This window comes from Saccoglossus kowalevskii, chromosome 4 (genome assembly GCF_978046115.1).
Source record: "Saccoglossus kowalevskii chromosome 4, keSacKowa6.1, whole genome shotgun sequence".
Taxonomy (NCBI): domain Eukaryota; kingdom Metazoa; phylum Hemichordata; class Enteropneusta; family Harrimaniidae; genus Saccoglossus; species Saccoglossus kowalevskii.
In genome coordinates, this window is record NC_140644.1 from 27,890,949 (window position 1) to 27,914,346 (window position 23,398).

General features: G+C 36.1%; 1 pseudogene; it reads right to left on the reverse strand.

Annotated features, from left to right (window-relative positions):
- Positions 1–3,357: 3,357 nt before the first annotated feature.
- Positions 3,358–4,767, reverse strand: LOC144345593 (uncharacterized; annotated as a pseudogene).
- Positions 4,768–23,398: the final 18,631 nt, after the last annotated feature.

The window sequence follows — 23,398 nt, forward strand, 5'->3', positions numbered from 1 at the left end:
CTGAATTATAATTATATCGTGAATCTAATTATATCTATGAATGTCACGAATGCAGTAACACATGGTGTATCGAATAAATTAACTATGACCATTGAAAAACCTTTTTTAGTCATAAACAACTGTCTTTTGCATATGAGTAACTCAAATGCAAATATCAATAATGTTAATTATATTTCATATTAGGTTATAAACGCAAATGATATGCCACAATGTAGCGCAGTTGGCCATTTTGATATAACTATGCCGAGTGACATTGTAAATCCTAATCTTGTAAATGCATCTTACCTGAGATAAAATAAACCCAACACAGATTTAATTTCTGATGGACAATGGCTATTTCATCCATACTGTAATCTTCTAGAGGACACTAGAATATCATATTAGATAAATAATAAATATCAACAGAGTTTTTTTCATTTGACCTCACAGTGGCACGACATTCGTAGAATCATGATTGTACATTGTATGTAACTTTGAAAACACTAACGATCAGAATAATTATACGACATTTTGAATTATATAATAAATGTGTAAAATACAATATATTCGTGTTACAAACATGGTTCGTGTACACATTATTTTGACGCTCGAACGTGTTTCAGTGGTTAAAAATAAATATGAACAACCGCTTTAGGTTTTAGAAAGTCTATTAATACTTTTTTTAAAAAAAACAGCTCAATACAAAAGAGCCAACTTTGAAGCTAATAGGAAAACGTAAATTAATTATGTACTTCAAAATCAGCCGTTTTTCGATCTCAAATGGGTTGTTATATCATAAGTACCACTCCCAATCGTTAGCATTTAAAAGGTTACCAGCCATATATCATTTCAAACTACAGTACAATGGTGCAATGCGACAAGTTGATGCCATCTCAGACCATCTGTGTAATTGTGTTATTGTTTTAAACCATAATATCTTGTATGCCAAAAAACCTTTCAAATTTCTAGCGAATGAGTTGTGAAATGTACACTCCATTGTGAAATGCATACATCCAATAAGCAGGACAGAATGGTATATTTCTTTAAAGTTGTGGAACATTTCTGACAGGAAAATTAAAATCTTTTCTCCTTATTATAAGAAATGTAAATGATACCAAGCTTGTAAATTATATAAACTAGTTGATGCTAAAATATATTGGTGAATAACTGAAACAGCACTGAATTTTTATTTAGATTATTATTGTTGTGTAATTGAATATTTGTTTTTATATACTTAATTGTTTATATATTGAGTGGCCAAATGCGAGATGGTCATATGCTTTATCCAAGTCTCATGTAAACGTATTGTAAAACCAGTTCTGTGACTTGCGCCATCCAGTGGCAATACTTTCGTTTTTATCGGCCATCTTAGATTTGAAGAGTTATATTTAAAAAGATAATGCTGTTGAAAGTTGATGTATTTTCGACACAAATAGATAGAATCTCAGAGATAAAGTGACACAAATAGAAGCGATTGAGTTCCAAGAATCAGTGTAACTCCCCGGGTTAGCCGATCAGTTTGGTAAGATTAGAAATATTTTATGTTTGTATTGACACTTTTTCAGTTAGAAAACCATGTACTTTTGCAGTCTATTTTAGAAACTACGCAACACTAATCGATGAGACACGTATTTTGTTCATGAGTTTAGGATAGTTTTATCCTTTCTATGATCGACAAAGGATAATATGGAAGTTAACATAATAAACAGCATTAATACTGGTCCTACTTTGAGGTAGACACGAAGTAGATTAATATGGTTAGTGATTAATTGTACATGAAACATGTTATGTTTATTGAATTTTGTTATTTGCCATATATTTAGAGACAACATTGTAAAGTTGTCTGCTTTAGTTAGTTCAATACTCGTCAATGAACAGGACATTATATTAAAAATCCTGTATTTGTTTCTTACAGTTAATGGGCTAATGGGCCGTTGCCAATTGTATGTTGAATTATTGATGTGATGAGTTATTTAGATTAAGATTGAATAAAAGATCCACATTGTTTAAGTTCAATTGGTTGTAGCCTTATTGACGATGAGCACTACCCAGGGATACCAGGATGGTAGATGTTATAAGACACCTTACTTAATAGATATAGCATCCACTACATATATTATTCATACTGTATTATTTAAGTCTGTTGAGGAGTTGATTGTTGGGCGACTTTGATATTCCGTGGTGCAATTGAATGAGTTATGATCTCATTACACAGTTGCCGTAAATGTATGTGAATAGACTGAAAAATAGACTAAAAGGGATTAGTTTGACAATAGTTCGAGTGCCTAATATATATTGGACTATTGAGTGCCATCTCATTTAATGTATGCAGCAAATGTGAACGGCACCCCAATATATGTGTGTAGCCAGAACGAAAATACTTTCAGCCGAGATCCCGACATTTCATATCATTTCTTACACACATGGGGACGGACAATATTTCTTCTCTAAGTCCTGCCATGTACTAGTCGTATCGGGCCGTTGTGCTATCCTGGTCCCGGGACCAGACGTGATGCGGTTGTTTGGGCAGTGATCGATGTGTAATTTATTTATGTTTTGCTGCTACAACAACCCTATATCCCATTGGAATAATATGTAAAGTAAACCACATGTTATTTAAGTTATTAAAGGCTTTAATATGTTTTCCTACTGCATCAGTGTCTGTATGTAGGACTCCACGTTGAATAGTCAAAAAGCAAAATGTCAAAAGCAGATATTAAATAGAAAATAAATATATAAACCACGGTAAACATAAATACATAATTTAGATCGAAAGCATATGACAGCAATATAATTGTATTGTCTATATTTTGATCTTCTCGGACTTGTCAGTGAGCAATAGATATATTGATACGTTGGCATATATGTTTGCAATGCACTCTTTCCCTTTCACACCCTGAACATATGTACACAATCTCTATGATCTTGAATGTGCTCTACTCTTCATTGTGACTGTTAATACATCATGTAGAATAGGTAATGGGTAGACCATAGAAAATGAAATATTCTGTGCAAGACTTAAATCATTAAGTGTGGTTTCAATGTTCAATGGTTGTAATGTATTGCTTTAATATGAAAGAAACTATTAACTTTGGTGACATGAATTGGTTTTAGGCGGATACCTTCAACTGTTACATTAAAGTGCATGTGCAATGCCCACCTATATCTTTCCAATTTTATATCTGTGTCCCACTGAAAGGGGCAGCTTTTGATTTTTCTGCTGAAAATGATTACTCGTATCCAAGTAAATTTGAAATATTTCTCATATTGTTGTTGTTAAATAATTTGCCGTCTGGTTGTATATATGTATCATTAATACAGTTAAATACAAGTTCTTAAGAACGTTTTAACCCAGGCGAAGTCCAAGTTTGTATGTGATTAACCGTGAAGACGTTCATTCGGTATCTCATATGCTGAACTAATAGAGGCAATGCCGAAGCCTTCATTGTCTAGGCTCTTGATTCGAAGAATGTGTTTACCTGGAGGAACATTAAATGCCACATCATGCACTATTGTTATACGATGTTTACTGAAGCAATCAATTGTGGTTTGGTATTCATCATCTAAATAAACATCAGCATGCCCACTCGTGTTACGTTCATACTTTATTGTTGTTATGGCTATAATACTGCTGAGGTTTTGATAAGGATCAATATCAACTTTGAAATCAATAACACTTTTTTCCTTCACTGTACGCCATATACGCTTCACATCAGTTCGTTCGTATTGCATATGGAATGTGAATATGTGCCAAAAATGGCTATTTAATGGAGTAAGACCAGCCCCTCCAGGCCTATACTCTGATACCATTTGTGACCAACACTGTGGTCGTGTTATGGCAGTGATATTGAATAAACATGGTCTAAGTGCTTTCTGTGGAAAACCTGCTGTTTTCATTTCCTCAAAGGGAACATCAAACGAGTTACTGGATATTTGTAGTTGCTTTTTGAGTCGCTCTGTAGTGTTGTAGAGAACTTGTTTTACAAGTTCAGCCAGAAAAAATGCCATCATGTGGTGCGCCTTTGCACTCGGGTGATTCCCGTCATGTTCACACAAAAGATCGTCAGCTTTGTTATCTTTGACTAGCTTGCAGACTGCATCCGGCATGCTGATAGACGGAACGTCGTAATACACACTGAGCGGGGCGCTGCCATTTTTCTCACTGTTTTCACAAGAGTAGTCATGAATCTGTTGGCCATGTAGGAAATTTGCATATATCAACTGAGGCTCATTTGGCAGATCAGCGATAATCATTCTTGTTAATCGTTCCTGGCCAAGATACGCATGTTTGTACACAAAATCATTGTGTGCAAATTCCCATAGAAGTAAATCTCTTGATTTCACATTACAGTGGGTTTGGAAGCAATATGAATAGTAATAACTGTTTGTTGCGCCAATAGCACAATTCTCCACTGTTACATTAACCCCTAACATCTTCTGGAAATATTTGCCAAGAATAGTAGTAAATAGTGATGGTACGTCGCCAACGCCTGCCCCAACAGATATAGATCCGCCGATCACACTGATGTTAAATGTCCTGTTAGTCATTAACACATTTTCAAGCTTTTTATTTAATTTTTCTGTAGAGGTAATATGCTTCAAAGCCAGATTCACCATCCTATCGTCAATGTCAAGTGTTTTTTTATCTGCCTAAAGAAGACGTGATGTGATTTTAATCCTATTTTGTATATCAATAATTCTGTCACCCACATTTATGTTTGGTGTATGCAAAATTGTTTCGGGGTGGACGGTGAAGGCTGATATACCATGATATTGCGAATCAAGCATTTTGTTCTGTTTTTGTGTGACTTTCATTGATTCATTGGAAAAACTCAAATATAATATAATAGTGTAAATACACACCATGCCAAATATAAATTGCAATGTCTCTTTCTTGCCAACCATCATCACTCTTTGTGGAAATTCAGACCGACATCTTCAAATAATATCACATTAAGGTCATTGAATCGAAACTGAAAAAGAACAGAATCATTAGTTATCACCTGTGACATTTGTTTTTTTCAATTAAATAAAATCATATTATTTATCTCATTTTATTTGCCACTTAGTAGTTCAGGATTTACTGTATTTTAAAATAAACATAATTCAACGGAAATACGTTGCTATAAGTTTACGCATTTTAACTGGTTGAATTTATCACAGAAACATAATGCTTCGTAAACGATTCCATGAAAATTGTAGGAACGAAGAATATCAAGAACTGGTGGCAAACAAAAATGGTATACAAAAATGCACAAAACAATAGAACATTGTAAATATATTAATACTTTTACCCAGTATATGTGTCTTTTTTGTTGTGTACCCAGCATTTTGCGGCTGTTTCATAACATTTTCAACTCGTTTCCAGTAGTGGAAAACCTGACTGTATAAATTCTGAAAGTAGTTCGGTACCATATCGCAAACACACGCGTACTGATATGGAATTTATGAAATGCATATCACCACAGTGATAACGTGTCACCGAGTATGTAATATATTATACCAGTATTTCAACTGGTCAAAATATCGTAGTATACTCGCATCTGGTGGTGGTTATATCTTAAATAAAAATTGCAAAACTCTAATTAGTCAAATGCAGTCAGAATAAACATTATACATCATGGATGACAATTTCAAACTTGATGTTGACGAGTTTACAATCTATACGCAGTTAAAACGAATTAATGTTATAAACTCATCATATCTCATTGATTTCAAATGACCATAATTCATTCACTGTGCAAAGGATTATCTCCAAAATTATTAATCGCGTCACCGATGCACAGATCTGGTCAATTTTCGCCCAATCGGAATACGCGTTCTTAAACAACATTGTATCGATGTGTATATGAATACACTGCGGAAGAAAATAACAAGTTTTACCTTTATTGTTTTACAGAAAACGTATGAACAGTGAAGAAGGGCCTTTCAAATACATGCCACGCCTCACTATCTAGATACCAACAGAGTATACATGCTTGTTATGTCAAATAACATTAAAAACAAGTATGAAACTGATCGAGTATGTTTACTTTTAAACATTTTCCAATATCTGAAAAGTAGTGTCAAAGCCAATTTCAGTAAGGCACCTATAAATTGATGTGCATGGAATACAGCCAAAATGATTTGGTTCGAATGAAGAGGAATTATTTAGATTAGTAAACTGTAAAAACTTATTGGAATATTTGGAATGTTTCAAAAACAATATGCCCCATAGGTAGCATGAAATCAATAATCATACTGTTCCAAATAGGCAGCATCTAAAATTATTGAATATACCAAGGGTAAAGAACTTTGTCCAGAGATGGTTCCTAAATATTTCAATTACCTGGGCCTGTTATTTTATACTTTGAAGTAGGACTAGTATAAAGTTGCACATTGACACACAAAAAGGTTTGATGTTTTTATTACAAATCTCTGTTTGTGTACAATGAAATATTCAAAGACTAAATACCTACTTCTATATATTATAATTTTCCGGTAAATAAAAGTCTCAAAAATTAAGAAATTTATCGTCGCGATATTATGCCATTTGATGAATACCCCCACCAAAATCATTAAGTCGTTTGTTTATTCAATGGCTGGAAAATCTCATGGTTTCATCACGGTGGTTTTTCAGTCACTGCATTTACCGATTTCGATAAATCTGTTTTGCAAACCCTGGCATGGCCGGATGAAACTGACCAACATCTGTAACACTGGCACAATTACATTCACAATGTCGACAAAACATTCTCATATACATTCACTATAAACAAACATTACTGTAACAAATTATTGTATTCATAAATAATTAACTTAAAATACAGTAACAATATTCAATGTAGACAGCCAGAATGCAGTCCACCAGTCCATTATCAAACTCCAGTTTTCCTTATAGACCGACAACAACACAAATCCTGATTTGCATACACAGTTGCATACACATACAACACCAACTATTTCAGTTAGGCGCATGGCAGACGAACAGGTGAATCTAATTTTACCCTATGTGATACCGTACTTGTTTTGATGAGTTTGTGAAATGTAACGTTTATTCCTAGTGCGATTTATTGCCAGCGGTGGTTGGCTTAAAGTAGCTGCCGGCGCACTGTAAACAAATAATAGTTGTAGTAATCCGCCAAGTTTTGCGTGACGTTACGTTTAAATAGTGTTTATTCATAGTGGGTTATAGATCATATAAGCTGAATATTGTTCTATTAATTAAAACGAAATAGCATTTATTATAATAGCTACGTGGGTGGGATTTGCAGATCAATCAATCAATTTTTATGCTGGAACTATTGTCTACTTGTTCCGAGAGTACTCGGCGGGGAAAAACAAGAAGGCGAAATTGATGACCCATGCCTAAAAATAGATTAAATACTGTCCCGTAATGCATTGCGAGGAGAGCTAAACATGGCCGCCGCCATGTTACGCTAACATGTTGTGTGATTGATCGAACTTGTCTCGTAAATCAACAAACTGACTCTTCGTTTTTCGGGGTTCACAAGCAACCGATTCTCGCCTAACATAAAGCTATGCTATCTAATTCATAGCAACTGAATCGAATCGACATACATGCACGTATTAGGAACATTCGTCTTTCAATTCAGGTGAGTCGTGAAAACTGTTAAGTCTCGACGGTGAGCAACATTATCCAGTCGCGTATCGTTACTGATCTACCACGCGTGTGTGTTTCTTTCGTACTACAACTACGTTGTTTACGAACGCCAAGGTGAAGCGGACTCTCAGTGTTATGTCCCATGATGCTATTTAATAAGTTGTTACATTTATTTGTATAATTTTGAGTCGGATCTCTTACACAATATACAAGCTGATCAATACTGTGACCAGGATATTGAGTCACTATTGTATTTTAATCACGTTGTACCTTTAGCTAATATTTCTGAAGTGTGCTGCCATGGCTGTAGACCTGGGTGATTAATAAGGTTAAGCATTTATTGCGTTAATGTTCACCTTTATAATGTACTAGTAGTGAAACAATTGAATACATGATTATTATATTTAAGCGTGACGTGCCTCTGTGATGTTTGGATTTTATGTAAATGTACATATTTTACAATTGCTGTAGTAATAATCATGTTATTAGCGGATTTATGTTACAGATTACTTCAAGCGCACTGTGTACAGCTGTCTCTTTATACTGGGTCACTTCTTGCATTATTAATTTCAAAGATCACCTTTATAATGCACTAGCAGTGAGACAATTGAAAACATGATTATTAAATTTAAGCATGGCTTGTAATATCTGAAGACATATTGTATGTAGCAAAGTATACACATTTTACAATCGCTGTAGTAGCCAACGAAAAACACTGATGTAATCTTATATTTATTGTGAAGATTTTAACACCGTCAAAACTGTGAAATACAAGATTACATAGAATTTGACGTGAATAATTGTATAGAACAACGACTTAGAACTTCGATGAGTGTCAATTCAACTGCATGACTGATGGCAAATCGGCATGTAATCTACGCCATCGATAAATTAACTAAATCGATAAGGCTTCCGAAATAAGTCAAAACAAAGCAAAAGTCTTCTAAAAAAAACATTCTAGTAACTTTCCAAACTGTACTACCTTGTTGACAGCATAAACGATACTTGGACAGCAAAAATAGACGAAAAATTAGATGCAGTGAAACGCTCTTCTCACTTCTAGCAAAGCAAAAATGGCAACTAACACGATCCTCGTACAGAGCGCGCACAACATCGAAAACTGCCATGAGATAAATAAACGAGTGAGTGCACTGAAGGAATCAGGAACAAGTCTACTAGATTACCTATTAGTATGACCTGTAGAATAACTTGCAAGAAGACGTCCTTTATGTGCACATAACACGCTTGACAAATGAACGAGGCTGAACAATGCGTGGAAACGCAGCATAGATTAGGCTGCTCGGGCAAAATAGCCACATACTGTGTACATCTGTCACTTAATACTTCGCACTAGTCAATTTTAGGGTCACACTCTATGCTCGAGTATTACACTACGGTGTTTACATCAAAGGGCAATATAATATTATCCAAGCTATAACACTAGAATACGCTCTACCACGAATCGACGCACGTGAATTTAAAGTGTAGAAGTATATACTTATAGAAACAAATTTGAAAATTGCACCACGTTCAACCAAACTGTACCTCCAATTAAACGTAATGAGACGATGTTCTTATGCTGGTGTATATAAACTGTCAATATCATGCTATATTGTTATGTGTACAGCACTTTATTATATGTTTTGATGCTTGATTATTTATAAAACTATATTTATCCCCATCTGTCCTTTCAATCCTGTTAACAGTTCAACTACCTCTTTCACTCTAATTCTCATTCCTGTCACTTCAGGTCTCAGATATATTTCATGGATTTGTTTTCGGAGTTCCATCAGTTTTACATTGACGTAGCCAAACTTGTTCAAGAACAGTAGGCCGCTTCCTGTAAAACGACTACTTGTAAATTCACATATTCAGCGTAAATGTATAAGCGGTCCCCATACTGTTTAAGAATTCCGATAATATTTGACTACCATGATTATTGCGTATAGGGAATTTCTCGACCACGACTACATCACCTAATACGAACGAAGTTCAGCTATCTTCCATTACAGTGTTCGCTATATCGTTGATAAACTGCACCATGTACACTAATAACTTCAGTGTATAATTGGGTTGTTAGACATGCCATTAAAAAGTAGGAAATTCACTGGCAAAATTTGCCATTCCCCCCCCCCACATCTTTGAAATAGAGCACTCCGCCGATTTAAATGAAAATGCACTCTAGTTTTTCATTTGTCTGTCTCGTCATACTTCCAGTGCGTGTGAATGAAGGCAATTTTGTTACAATTTTCTCATCGATATCTTATTAGTGCTGTGACGCTGCAATTCTGAAGTCAAGCTGTAACATTAGAGGACGTGTACAGCAACAAATAAACATACAAGATTGCAATTTTGGGAGTTAGTGGATGTTTTAAATGCCAAGTTGTTTGAAAATAGTGCTGTGCTACCGTCAGAAAAATTTAGGTTGTAAGTGGGAATAATAATATGTAAGTGCAACTAAGTAAATATACATCACAAATGAAGTGGAAATGATTTGGAATGACTACCGTTCGTGACTTTCCCAAATTTAGGATATTGGCGTTTATTTGGTCTACATTTGTAAAAAATAGAATATTCATATTGCAATATAACTTGAAGCGGTTTTGATGTCACCCATTTTGTACATGAATAATTGTTGTAATGTTCTTGTGTATACACCTCTTGCATTCATCATAACACATCAGTCAGTCTTGCTAATTTAGACACAATCATCAGCGTACCAAAATTGGTACTCAGTTCTCCCTCATTAATTTATATACTTGCCGTTAAATAAACTATTTTTCTATGGATTTGTATTCCCGTGAACAATTTTGAGAGAAATGGGGAAAAGTTATTTCATCTAATCATAAAAGTAAAATAAAAACTTTAGTCAACATTCAGTAAGCTCGTATACGTATTATGTACACACTAAATACCACAAATGACAATCACAAAAACACTCCGTATTCAGGAGCTGGGAGCTTATCTTCAACATAGTGTCAACGTTAGGTGACGTCATAAATGTCACGTACCAATGTATTAAATTTCGATTGGCTGTTGCAATATCACGTGATTAAGATTAAAATGGTAGCCAGCCATTAATTAAGATACCCTTAAAAGGAGGAATCGGAAAACCAATCGAGGAGATCCCGACCCCAAAAACTGAAACTATCCCCTACTCCGAACTACGACCGGTTACAATAGGTCTAATAATAGAGATGTTATGTTGCAAATAACAGCTCTGAACTAATTGTGGTTTCTGATTCACAGGTGTTTGAACTGAATCAGGTGTGAAATGGAGCCAGTTGAGTGTCGCGCAGTGATCCGGTTTTGAAATGAAAGAAACTTATGGTAATGATTCCCCATAATATGACCTTGTAAACGCTGACATCGTAAATTCAAACATGGCCGGAAGTTTGTGGAAACAGATCCTAGACCTGGTCGTCCCTCTTCTGCCATTGATGAGGCATCTGTCTGTCAAGTTGAGGCATCTATTTTGGAAGATCGTCGCATTACTGTTCGCAAACTAGCACAAAAGGTCGAGATTAGTACAGGGTCTGTGGAAACTATCATTCATGATCATTTGGATATGCATAATGTGTCTGCCAGATGGATTCCTAGGTTGCTCACACCTTTCCAGAAGCAAGAACGCGTTGCGTGCTAGAGGATGAATTTTAGATGTGCCAATAAGATGGGTCAAAGTTGTTCAAAAGACACACAAAATGTAACTTGGGTCCAGCACTATGATCCAGAGATCAAAGCTCAGTCAATGCAGTGGGAGCACTTGTAATCACCACCTCCAAAATAGGCAAGGGTGCAGCACTTCGCTGGCAAGGTCATGCTCACAGTCTTTTGGAACCAGGACGGAGTAGTGATGACAGATTTAAAGGCAAAGGGTACCTCAATTACATGAGCCTATTACGCTTCACCTTTGATGAAATTAAGAATAGGCGGGGCAAGATCAGCAAAGGTATCCTCCTCCTGCAGTACAACGCTCCGGTCCACAACTCACATGTCACCAAATCAGAAGCACCCTCTGACTTTCATCTCTTCCCAGACATGAAGTTGCTTTTGAAAGGAAAGCGTTTCCCAGATGATGCAGCCTTGATTTCTGAAGTTGCAACGTGGTTGGAGGACCAGTCTGGGGTGTTCTACAAAAACGGTGTCCAGGGCTGCATCAAACGATGGGAGAAATGACTCTGGGTGGTTCCTATGTAGAGAAGGACTAATAACTGTGCCAAGTTTCATTAATGTCCTGCTATGGGAAATGGGTCAGGGACATTACTTATTAAACGCCCCTAGTATAAGTCTTTCCAGCTGTCACGGGAAGGGAATCGTTTGGTGAAAGTATGTCACCACAAGTCATGTCAACTTCCTGACTAAAGGTTGTGACCATGCAAACAATAAAATGTATCCAACAAAGTGATTGGTTATCTCGAAATAATAAATCAGTCTATAGAAGATGACAATTTTGGTAGTGGAATAAACCACATTTTATTCAAGTTCTACCAATTTCAAGTAGGAGACTCGGGCCAATGATGTCATATCTACTTTCATTGTCAACAACTCTGGGCTCAGCACATTCCGGGTATTTCACAATAACCACGCCACTGTATGGAACATACCATTATGCCACAGGGGAGACATAATGCATGTATCTCAAATTCTGCTGACAACACAATCCAGTGATTGTACCAGCAGCCTAAAATAAACATGTGCAATGGGTTGTTACAAAGTATCCAAACATGTGTGTTTTTCATTCACGCAGCACGGGCTCTGTTTTCTAAACAAACTTTCAATTTACAATTTATGTCACAATATCATCAACAAACATGTGTCTGGTGGTGTGTTTCCTGGTGGCATATCTACTCAAAAGACTATATAATTCCATGGACTAGGATTAGCCTGACGCCTGAACCTGACGCTACATGGGTATCATTTTCTAATATAATTGAATCATCATCCACATCGACACGCTCGTCCATAAACTGCACAAGAAGGCCTTGCACTCGTTTTGCTTGTCTCCCGTTCACAGTGATGTCATTTATACATTTCATTCTGGAATATGTATGTATGACTACGACGGTTTTATGCGTCAGCTGACAATCTGTCGCTTCTATATCATATGTCTTATAAAGGACTATTCACGTTAAGCAATCTAGAATCGTCATATTCCCCTACGTGTGCTATTGCGAATTACAGGGTATGGCCATACTATGAAGCCTAAAGCACTGAGAGGTGACATTGATAAAAATACTTGTTAAGCATAAAGATAGATAGAAACATGTATTAACTACGTGTCACAAGCATTTAAAATATGAGAATAATAATGTTGCCCTGATTAGTTGTTCGTCCTTTACACAACGACGCTCTTCCATGAGAGCAATTAACAATTTAAAACATTTAAAAATCTACCTTTTTCGTGGGTCTCCATGATATTAATTGTCTTAGTTGATCATTAAACGAGAGTGAGGGGACGTTATATGCTAAAATAATGTTTATTGTCACTAAAACAATATAATATATTATGTTGGAATGCTTGAATCATCTTGCAGTATTATAATATTATTTGTTGCAATAATCAATTGCACCCCTTACAATTCTAGGATTTCGGATTCATTAATTTCAAGTTTAACATTTTTTAATTTAAAATCATGATTGCTGAAACGAAATCACTCGACATAATATATTTTAATAGTTTTCAAAATATTATAACCTAATCTAGCAATATCATTCTCATTGTTTGGTTTATTGCACGTCTCCCAAAACCCCGATTTTGAAGCACAATGTTTGAGACAAAGCCCCGTCTGTTTCTACTTAGTTATAATATTTCACAACTAACATATAACATCAATGGGACAGTCCTAACCTACAAGGTGTGTGTTGATGCATCTTCCAAATAGATGAACGTTGCTGTGCAAAGAACCGCCACACTGCGACAGTGAACAATAGCTAGTTTAAATTAATGCTCAGATGGTGCAACTAATTTTCCATTTATTACTATGTATGGGCGCATGAAATACTGGTGTTGTTAATTACCTGACAAGTCTAGATAATAGTGATTTGTTTATTCGTGTCTAACCTTGTCCCAATAAAATGTACTATGAGTACATAATAACCCGTACCTACAAACAAGCCTGGTCAGCTTGTCGAATTATGCAAATGATTGCAGGTCCAAGCATCGACCTGAAAACTAGTCTAGCGCCGAAATTCGCTGACATTTAATAAGGGTATTTTATTGGTGGATTGACATCCTCGATTAAAATTTCTAATATTTTTTTTTCATAATTTTGCATCAATGACAAATCTATATAAAATGCAAGTGTATATAGTCTCGCAAAATATAACTCGTAAATACAAACAAGCGTGGGCAGCTTGTAATATTATACAAATGATTGAATTCCCAAATATCTCCGGCATTTTACTCAACAGTGACCCATAAAGCTGGTTCAGTCAGCGATAGCAATAACTATGTATATTGTGTAAACCAAAATGACGCCCTATAAATCTCTATTTTCAAAACAAATTTGATATACTTCTTATGTTCATTTGTTGACATAGGTTGTAGATTATTGGTGGATTTTCAGGCTGATCTGACATACATCTCATAGTTGCATTTTTTTGTAATATACTAATAGAAATAAGGTGATTAGTATGAGCTGTTATATTGTTCAGAATTCACTAATAATAGTAGTAGATCATCCAGTCTAGGAATTTTGTGAACTAGTGAATATATCAGGAACAGAATTATGTCTATAAATAGCAACAAACATCATATTTGGATTCAATATTTGTAGCAAATCATACTTCGTAATGGCTACAGAATTCGTGATGTTGTGGATAAAAACTTTACTTCTATTAGCATCAGGGTGCTATCTTGTCAACAAATTGATGTTGTACCGTCGATATAATCTACCTCCTGGTCCACAAGGATGGCCTTTGATTGAGTCACTGCTGCATTGCTATGAAAACACACATTTAAAATTCCACGAGTGGAGTCTAACATATGGCGAGGAGTACAGTTAGTGATCGTACTTAGTAGTTATGATGCAATACATGACGCGTTTGTGAAGAACTCAAAAAGCATTGCCGACCGTCCAAAACAGTGGGTAATGAGCAGATCAGAAAATCAAAAAGGTACGTTGTCATTATGTTTGATAAGAAACAGTGCAGTTTAGGGTAATTTAAGACATGTGTTTAATTTAATAATTTAAGACAACGTTTTTTGCCTTCCACTCAGCGCAACACAAAACATAATATAATAACAGTAATACTATAATAACATTTCAACTAGTAATGAAGATGTCATAGTAGTCTAGCTCATGTTGTCATACGTTTGACGAGTAATTGAGAGGTGATTATTGCTCTAAACTTGTTTTGTTGGCAGATCATTTTGATGTGTAGTGGCGGTCTGATATTGTGATTCGTGATTCGTGGTATTGATCCAGTTTCCATAATAGTCGTGGGGCTTATTCTCAAAATTTGATTTGTTGTTGTTATAATCTATCTGAAGTTTAATGGAGCTGTTGTTGTATGGCATTAGACATTAGTCTATAGTTCGTGTTGTCAGGATATTGCTGACATATCATGTTCTATTTTTCGTTGTATGAGAAGTAATGTAATTTGTATTTGGTCCTGTTGTGATATTTATGTCAACATTTTGGTGAATTATTCCAACTATTAATTTAATTATGAGTAAGAAGCTGTTCTACTATATATTATATATGCAAATATGTGAAATATATTTTTTTTAAATGATTTCTTTGTTAATGAGGCATAGGGTAGTGTTTTGAATCAAGCCTTGAATCAAGAAGTTCAGGAAAAGTGCCATTCAGAAATAGTAGAACTGGTCGGAAATGAACAACACGTGACAATGCATAATAGAGGAAGTCTCCCATACGTTGAAGCAAATATCTTAGAAATCAATCGATGCGTATCAGTTCTACCGCTAGCAGCACCACATCTAGTGATTATACATGGTTATCACATCCCTAGAGGTACAACAATAATGGCTAACTTGTGGTCCAATCATATGAATGAGGAGTTATGGCTAAGGCCTTGTGAATTCAATCCAGAAAGATTCCTGAATGACGGCTTCGCCAACAGGCAATTCGTTATTCCATTCAATATTGGTAAGTATTTTTTTTTGTTAATTTCTCGTGAAATGAATGTGAAGTTACCTGCTCGTTTGTCGAAAACTGAATACGAGATGACATATATCGAATATTACAAACTCATAAACCAAACCAATTGTGTTGTTCGGGGGGGGGGGTGTTGTATTGTTCAACAAGTAAAATACGAATGAAATAAACACTCTACCAAGGCAAATGCTATCAGAATATATAACAAGTAAAGTCAGTTGTTTGAAAATATGGAATGTCCACAAAACTGCATCAAGTCCTATTAAATTGTATTTATAGGTTTACGTTCCTGTCCAGGTATCGACATGGCCAAGACAGAAATTTTTCTTATCATGACAAGACTGGTGCAAAGATTTAAGTTTAAACTTGCCACAGGATGTAAGGCACCGCCAATGGTGGGAAGATTTGGGCAGACATGTGGACCATTCGAGAACGGAGTTGTTGTCGAAATACGTAATGACAATTCCTAAATTGTGTGTATCACAAATATAAATAAATATATAAATAAATAAATAAATAAATAAATAAATAAATAAATAAATAAATAAATAAATAAATAAATAAATAAATAAATAAATAAATAAATAAATAAATAAATAAATAAAAAACAAATAAATAAATAAATAAATAATTGATTAATTAATTAAATAAATAAATAAATAAATGAGTGAGTAAGTGGGTGATTGTGTGAGTGAGTGAGTGAGTGAGTGATTGAGTGAGTAGGTGAGTAAGTAAGTAAGTAAGTAAATAAATAGTATACTGATTTTTGAAGTTTAATTCGTATAATCCTGCATAGTTGACGTCTATAATGCTGTGTCGTTTACATAACAAGTCATTGTCAATGACACGTCCCCGTTCCGTTCATATTTGAGTGACATATACATTCAAAGCAGATCATGACCGAAATGCACCTGCATATGTACAACACATTGTACTAAATCTGAACAAAATCCATGCATGCATGACTGAGATCCGGTTCTGGAATTGTGAAAATACGTGATTTTAATGCATTTTCGGCCTTAAAATGGCCATCATTCAGCCATTGCTAAGCGGATCATGAAACAAATGCACATATCTATTTGTGACATGATGCACCATGTGTGTGTGAAGTTTGAACTTGATAAATCCAGACATGTCTTGGATACGGATCCAGAACTGAATTCTTTAAGAAAATGGCCGCCAGTCGGCCATTTCGAACTTGATCCGAAAAAAAAAATGACGTGCATCAAGGTCCTATTATGTTTAATGTAAGTACCGAATTTGAACAAAATCCGTCCATGCATAACTGAGATCCGGGTTCGGAATGGTGAAAATGTGCGATTTCAATGCATTTTCGGCCTTAAAGCGGCCGCCATTTGGCTATCGTTAATGGGATCATGAAACAAATGCACATACATATTTGTGACATGATGTACCTTGTGTGTGTGAAGTTTGAACTTGATCAATCCAGACATGTCTCGGATACGGATCCAGAACTGAATTCTTTAAAACAAAATGGCCGCCAGTCGGCCATTTCGAACTTGATCTGAAAAAAAAATGACGTGCATCAAGGTCCTATTATGTTTAATGTATGTACCAAATTTGAATGAAATCCGTCCATGCATAACTGAGATCTGGGTCCGGAATGGTGAAAATGTGCGATTTCAATGCATTTTCGGCCTTAAAGCGGCCGCCATTTGGCTATCGTTAATGGGATCATGAAACAAATGCACATACATATTTGTGACATGATGTACCTTGTGTGTGTGAAGTTTGAACTTGATCAATCCAGACATGTCTCGGATACGGATCCAGAACTGAATTCTTTAAAACAAAATGGCCGCCAGTCGGCCATTTCGAACTTGATCTGAAAAAAAAAATGACGTGCATCAAGGTCCTATTATGTTTAATGTATGTACCAAATTTGAACGAAATCCGTCCATGCATAACTGAGATCCGGGTCCGGAATGGTGAAAATGTGCCATTTTGATGCATTTTCGGCCTTAAAATGGCCGCTATTCGGCTATCGTTAATCGGATCATGAAAAAAATGCATGTGCATATGTCCCATATAATGTGTGATGTATGAGTGAAGTTTGAACATAATCGGTCCATGCATGTTCGAGATACAGGTGATCACGGACGCACGGACGCACGGACGGACGCACACAGGGCAAAACATAAGTCCCCGTTTTCGGACTCCGTCCGAACGGGGACTAATAAGTATGGTTGGTGTTTTCCTGTAAATGTTTAATTTGGTGTGTATCATATCATTGTTGTTATGTGATACATTAAGTATAGTAATTTAAGTATAGTATTTATGGTATGGTATTTATGGTCTTCACATACCTGACCTGTGATTTTACAGAAATTTATCTCGATTACCCTATAGTAAACAATAGTTTGTTTAATAAATTAATAATAGTTAAAGTTATTGTGTTACAAATATCGTTTTATTTCGGTTAAGTACTGTGGTACCATTGTTATGGTTGGTTATAGAATAAATGTATCGTGTTTTAACTGACTGTTACAATCATGATATTCTGTCAAAATGTACGTTATATAAGTAATATAGGTTATATAAGTTATTTGAGTAGTTTATATGCACAGATGTTTTATTATGTTTTAGTTTATCGAGCCTTGTTACCATACAAAACAAGATTTCATTATTGATGTTGCTTTTAATAATTGTACTGTGGTACAATTTGTTACCATGATTCATATTGCATTTTTGTCAGATTTGTCTTACATTTATTATATTTCTCATCATGTTCAAAATATATATCGCCCATCTCATTATTATATTCATATATTAATGAACGTACAGTATAATGTATAATGGCAACTCTATGGTGGCCGATATTTATTCAGCAACTCATCACTGTAAACAAACGCGCTCACCTAATTCTTAGTGTATGCATTCTTACAGTGACTAGTTAGAAACGCGTAATTCGAATCTCCGACGGTCACAAGCAGCGAGAAAAATATAATCCTGTACACAAATATAACCTATTATAATCGTCGTCAGAACGACCTACTCAGTTTCTGTTGAAAACTAATCATATAAATGAGACTTTTCCTATTTCAACTATTTCAAATTAACTGTAAAATAATAATTATTAAAAAGAACGTGTTATCATTATACAGAGTTTGTCTTGTTTATTACATATTATTTGGGTTTCTCTTTAACTGTCTTATTATATTACAAGCAATTATAACAATGACCTTCAATACATTCTGTTGCATATAACATTACTGCCGCTGATGGCGTACTCAACACGTTCAGTAAATGGTTAAAAGTGATAAATGCATACCCTGAGCCCTCATCGGCGTTTCTGTGTTTAACACTGCTTATCCACGCTGTACATTTATACCCTAAGCCATCATAGAACAAAATACTATCAATTAATTTTCATTATTTTTGATTTCTTGGGAGACATAAACTTATCTGTTAAGTGATATTCAATACTCTGTTTGACTTTATTTACAAAATTGGTTGACGTTGTAAACCCAGCCTCTGTTGGGGTGAACATTTGTATTATTATACCGAATAAATATTAAATCAGAAATTACGGATCTGAGTGCATGTATGAAAACAAATATAAAACTAATTTCAGCAGCTTCAGCCTGACGAAGAATTATTTTTTACAAACACCCCCAGTGTCACAGCGATACGCTATACGCCTCACTGATTTACATAATATGTAAATATAACAAAACACACAAAATACGTAACAAAATCAGACAAAGCGGTGCCGTCTCACATCAAAATACATGACTCTCAGATTCTTCAGAAAGACCAACCATGCAATTGCTCAAAGCCGCGCTGGCGAAACTCACGTCAGACGCGACTAAAAATCAGGTGAAATCGCAACAAAATTCTAGTTGCCGCGTATCGTGTTCCCTTGACAGGTTATTGGGCTGAATCAGATAAATTCGGGAGAAAGGTACCCGGATGGAGGTAGACATACGAATATGGCAACAGGTCGACACACGAGTTATGCCATGAGGTATAATAATATCCAAATGTTTTAGCGACCCGAAGAGCTCATTGTCAACCGAGACGAAACCGTCTTCAAATTTTCGCGAATTAACATTATGGCATTTTACGTCTGTCAAATAACGGCCAAATAAATACGTGGAATAATTAATTATTAAGTACCTAGCGTAGAATTGGAAATTACTCCAAATAAACAAATTTGCAATTTGGGAACAGGATAATAGTATATTTGGTTATTGATGGAATAGTAGGGCGCCACCAGACGGTCTGCTTAGCACTTGCGTAGTGTTTCTCTCTTGAAGTAGGCGCTGATTGTGCACAAAGGATGGCGGCACAGGACGTAGAGATGATCCGTGGTACATCGTGACCAATAATAAAATGATTGGTTGTCCAACTGTGGGCGTGTCTTTTATTTCTGTGCTATACGTGCAACACCAAAGTCCCGCAATTCATTTATCATGGTTGTTCGACCATAGTCATCTGCACCATACCCCAGACCATTCGTCCCGGTGTTATCGCTATCGCCACACGAGACTCCAGCTTGTCTCCTATACAATTTTCCTTCCGCCCACTTAATTTTAATATTCATATGACCTTTGCACTGACATCGATAGCCAATCGCATTCGACCGCGGACGTCACTCTAAATAAACAACTGAATAAATTAATATACCATATTTGGAAGATAGCGGGTAAATTCAACGTTGTTGGTGTGTTCCTTCGGGTTCCGAAGTCGCACGAAACGAGTTCATGTTCCGTTATCTTTCGCAAGTAAAACAGGTCGATATGTATTAAACATGGCATTTGTTTTCTTGTTTTAACCCCCTTATTACGCAAGCTTCCGTCGAAGTGGTGTTTTTTTCGACGATTTGTGGCATGTTGCAAAACGAACGAAACATTGCGGCATTCTTAGCGGTGGATAAGGGATCGACTATGTCGTCACATTTATGTCTCGTTTGAAAGAGAATAAACAACCGCTCAGAAAAATATGTTGCTAATATTTAAGTGCGGTGCCTTGAAATCGCCTGCCCGACGTCCAAATTTCAAAAGGATGTTCGATTTGCAATGACGACCGTTCATATGTACTAGGCCACGTTACTAATTACTACTAGGGTCGGTGTTTGCATTAAGAATTATAGAACAAAAGATCAGCAAAGCGGTGCTTTTGTCGGCGATTTTGTCAAAGGGAATATTGATAAAATGTTGCAAAACAGAATCGCGAGTTGGGTGAAAAATTGCGCCGGCGGCATTCTCAGCGATGGCGACACCCGAGAAACACCGTGTCACGGTGCATTCGTGCTTCAGTACACCGAAGAAATACATACATATTGTTGCGGACGACTATTGTAGACTGTGTTCGTGTAGTCTTCGAGTTTGTGGACAGTTAAAGTCGTGTGTGAATTTATTCAAGCCAGGAAAAGCAGGAGGGATAACTTATGGAAATCGTCTTTCCAATTTGATCCAGTGCGACGTTGTGAAAGGAGCGACTCTGTCGTCTCATCTATGTCTAGTTTGTAAGAGAAAGATTGATAGCGCAGAAAAATCCGCCAATAATGTAAAACAGTGGCGTGAAATTGTCAGTCATTCTAATATCTCCCAACCTGTAAACGAAAGGGTTAAGCGTGCTGCCTTGAAATCGCCTGCCAAAACTAAAATGGCGCGTGTCACGTGACTTTGTTTACTAAAGATAGCGTGGGCGTTTGATTGACACTCAACTCATTAGTATTCCACCAATCACAGCTACATCTACTTTCTGGATGTGCGCAGTCAAATTGTATAGGAGACAAGCTGGAGTCTCGTGTGGCGATAGCGATAACACCGGGACGAATGGTCTGGGGTATCTGCACCAGTATCGCGGGTTCTAAGTTTGGTTTAATACTATGTTGGTCGCTCGACACCATATTCAACGCCACCCTCTCGGTACCGTCCAACTCGGCGTCCTGGGGAGGAAATCTACTCACCACGCCACGCCACCTCGATACCTTTCCTTCCCGGAAACATGCTTTTCAATACGAGACTGATTTCTCTATAAGTTCGGCCATTTAAAGCGCGGTTCGAATTTCATGTAAATAAACAATGCATTTTACACGCGTTGTATACGTCGCTATGAGTCCCATATAGAACAGAACGCGGCGTGACGACTGCCGCCCTTTAAAATCATATTCTGGATAAGTTTTTTATCAATTAAATGGTCGGCCTCCATTGCTGCTCCAAATCATTCAGAAAATGGCAGTTCACATCACAGCAATTTCACATCGACCAGACACGCCCCAAAGCACAAGACGAGATTTGACAAGATGCGCCAATGCGCATGCGTATAAAACAGCTGGTACTAATATTCTAATTTCTAATAATAACTTGTGTTTCACTTGTACAAGGCAAAATACATATTTGATTAGGTTGGTTTGCCATCAAGTACCATCCTATGGCACCCAATACTATAGTACAGAGTTATGTTAACAGCGAGTCAAAAATAAGACTAGTATACTAAATTTGTATTTAATTAATTGTAAAGATGAGATTACATTGTGAAATGGTCACGATGTACCACGGATCCGCTACTCACCCGAATCACAGTCTGTGCTTATGAAAACAAAGGAAACTTAAATTTGCTTAAATTTGTGTTGGATTTTGGTATTTTATAGGGCAAAAAATGCACATTTAAAAGTTTTTTTAAAAAAACATTTATTTATATTTTCATCATTTATTTTAATTTATATATCAGCATTTTCACAAATTTGATTTGCTGAACTAAAACTGTCACAGCTCTTTGAACTAATTGCTGTTTTGTCTTTCCGTCTCCTGTTATAATTGAATAAGTCCCGTAAATGTCTTATACAATGGTGACTGATATCAGCAGCACATGGACTTGGGATGTGTTTAAAACTTAACAGTATGAGTGGGGTTCAAGCCGCATTGCATAATCTGTTAGTTATTTGTCAACTTCAACCCCAAAATATTTAGCCTATAACTTTTTTTCATCAAAAAATGTATAGGCAATATAGGTAATACTGTTAAATACTTTATTTTAGCTGGATTTAATTTTCGTTGAAAAGACTTTTTGGGTGTTTGTATGGAATTTATTATCATTGATTTTTGGCAAGTTGAATGTAAAATATAAGAAAAATAGTATATTCGCTGGATTTTATTTTCACTGAATCACTCCTTCAGCGACAATAGCGAAAATTCGGTATTTAACAGTAGTTCTTGGGGTCAAAGGTTACTGGCATGTAAGCAAGATCTTTGACTGGCCTGCTCCGTGGGCTCCTGTGAAGTTTTATAGGCAATAAGTACAGAACAATCAAGCAAATCACTTTATTATGGGTGTAAAGTTCTGGTCGCCGGTTGGAAGTGAGTTTTTGTTGAAATTATGCCGCCAAAGACTGTGAAAAGCAAGGTTTCCGAAACGAGACAACAAAATGTCTTTTAATACAGGGTTTCGCGACCCAATCATCACAATTCGGGAAAGTTTCGGGAAAAATCGGAACACGAGAGCAAGGTGAAAGTGATGGTGAATCTCCCAATATGCATGACGAGGTCGATCCGGACTTCCAATTGTATATAAAAACGCTCTTAGCAGAATTGAGAAGAAGGTGGACGCGCTTAATGAGGAACAACACGCTATAACTGAAAGATTTGAGAATATGGAGAGGAAGCAGGCGGATTTCGAGAGAGCGTTAACTGCGTCATCAGATGAAATGACCACATTGCGCAATAGC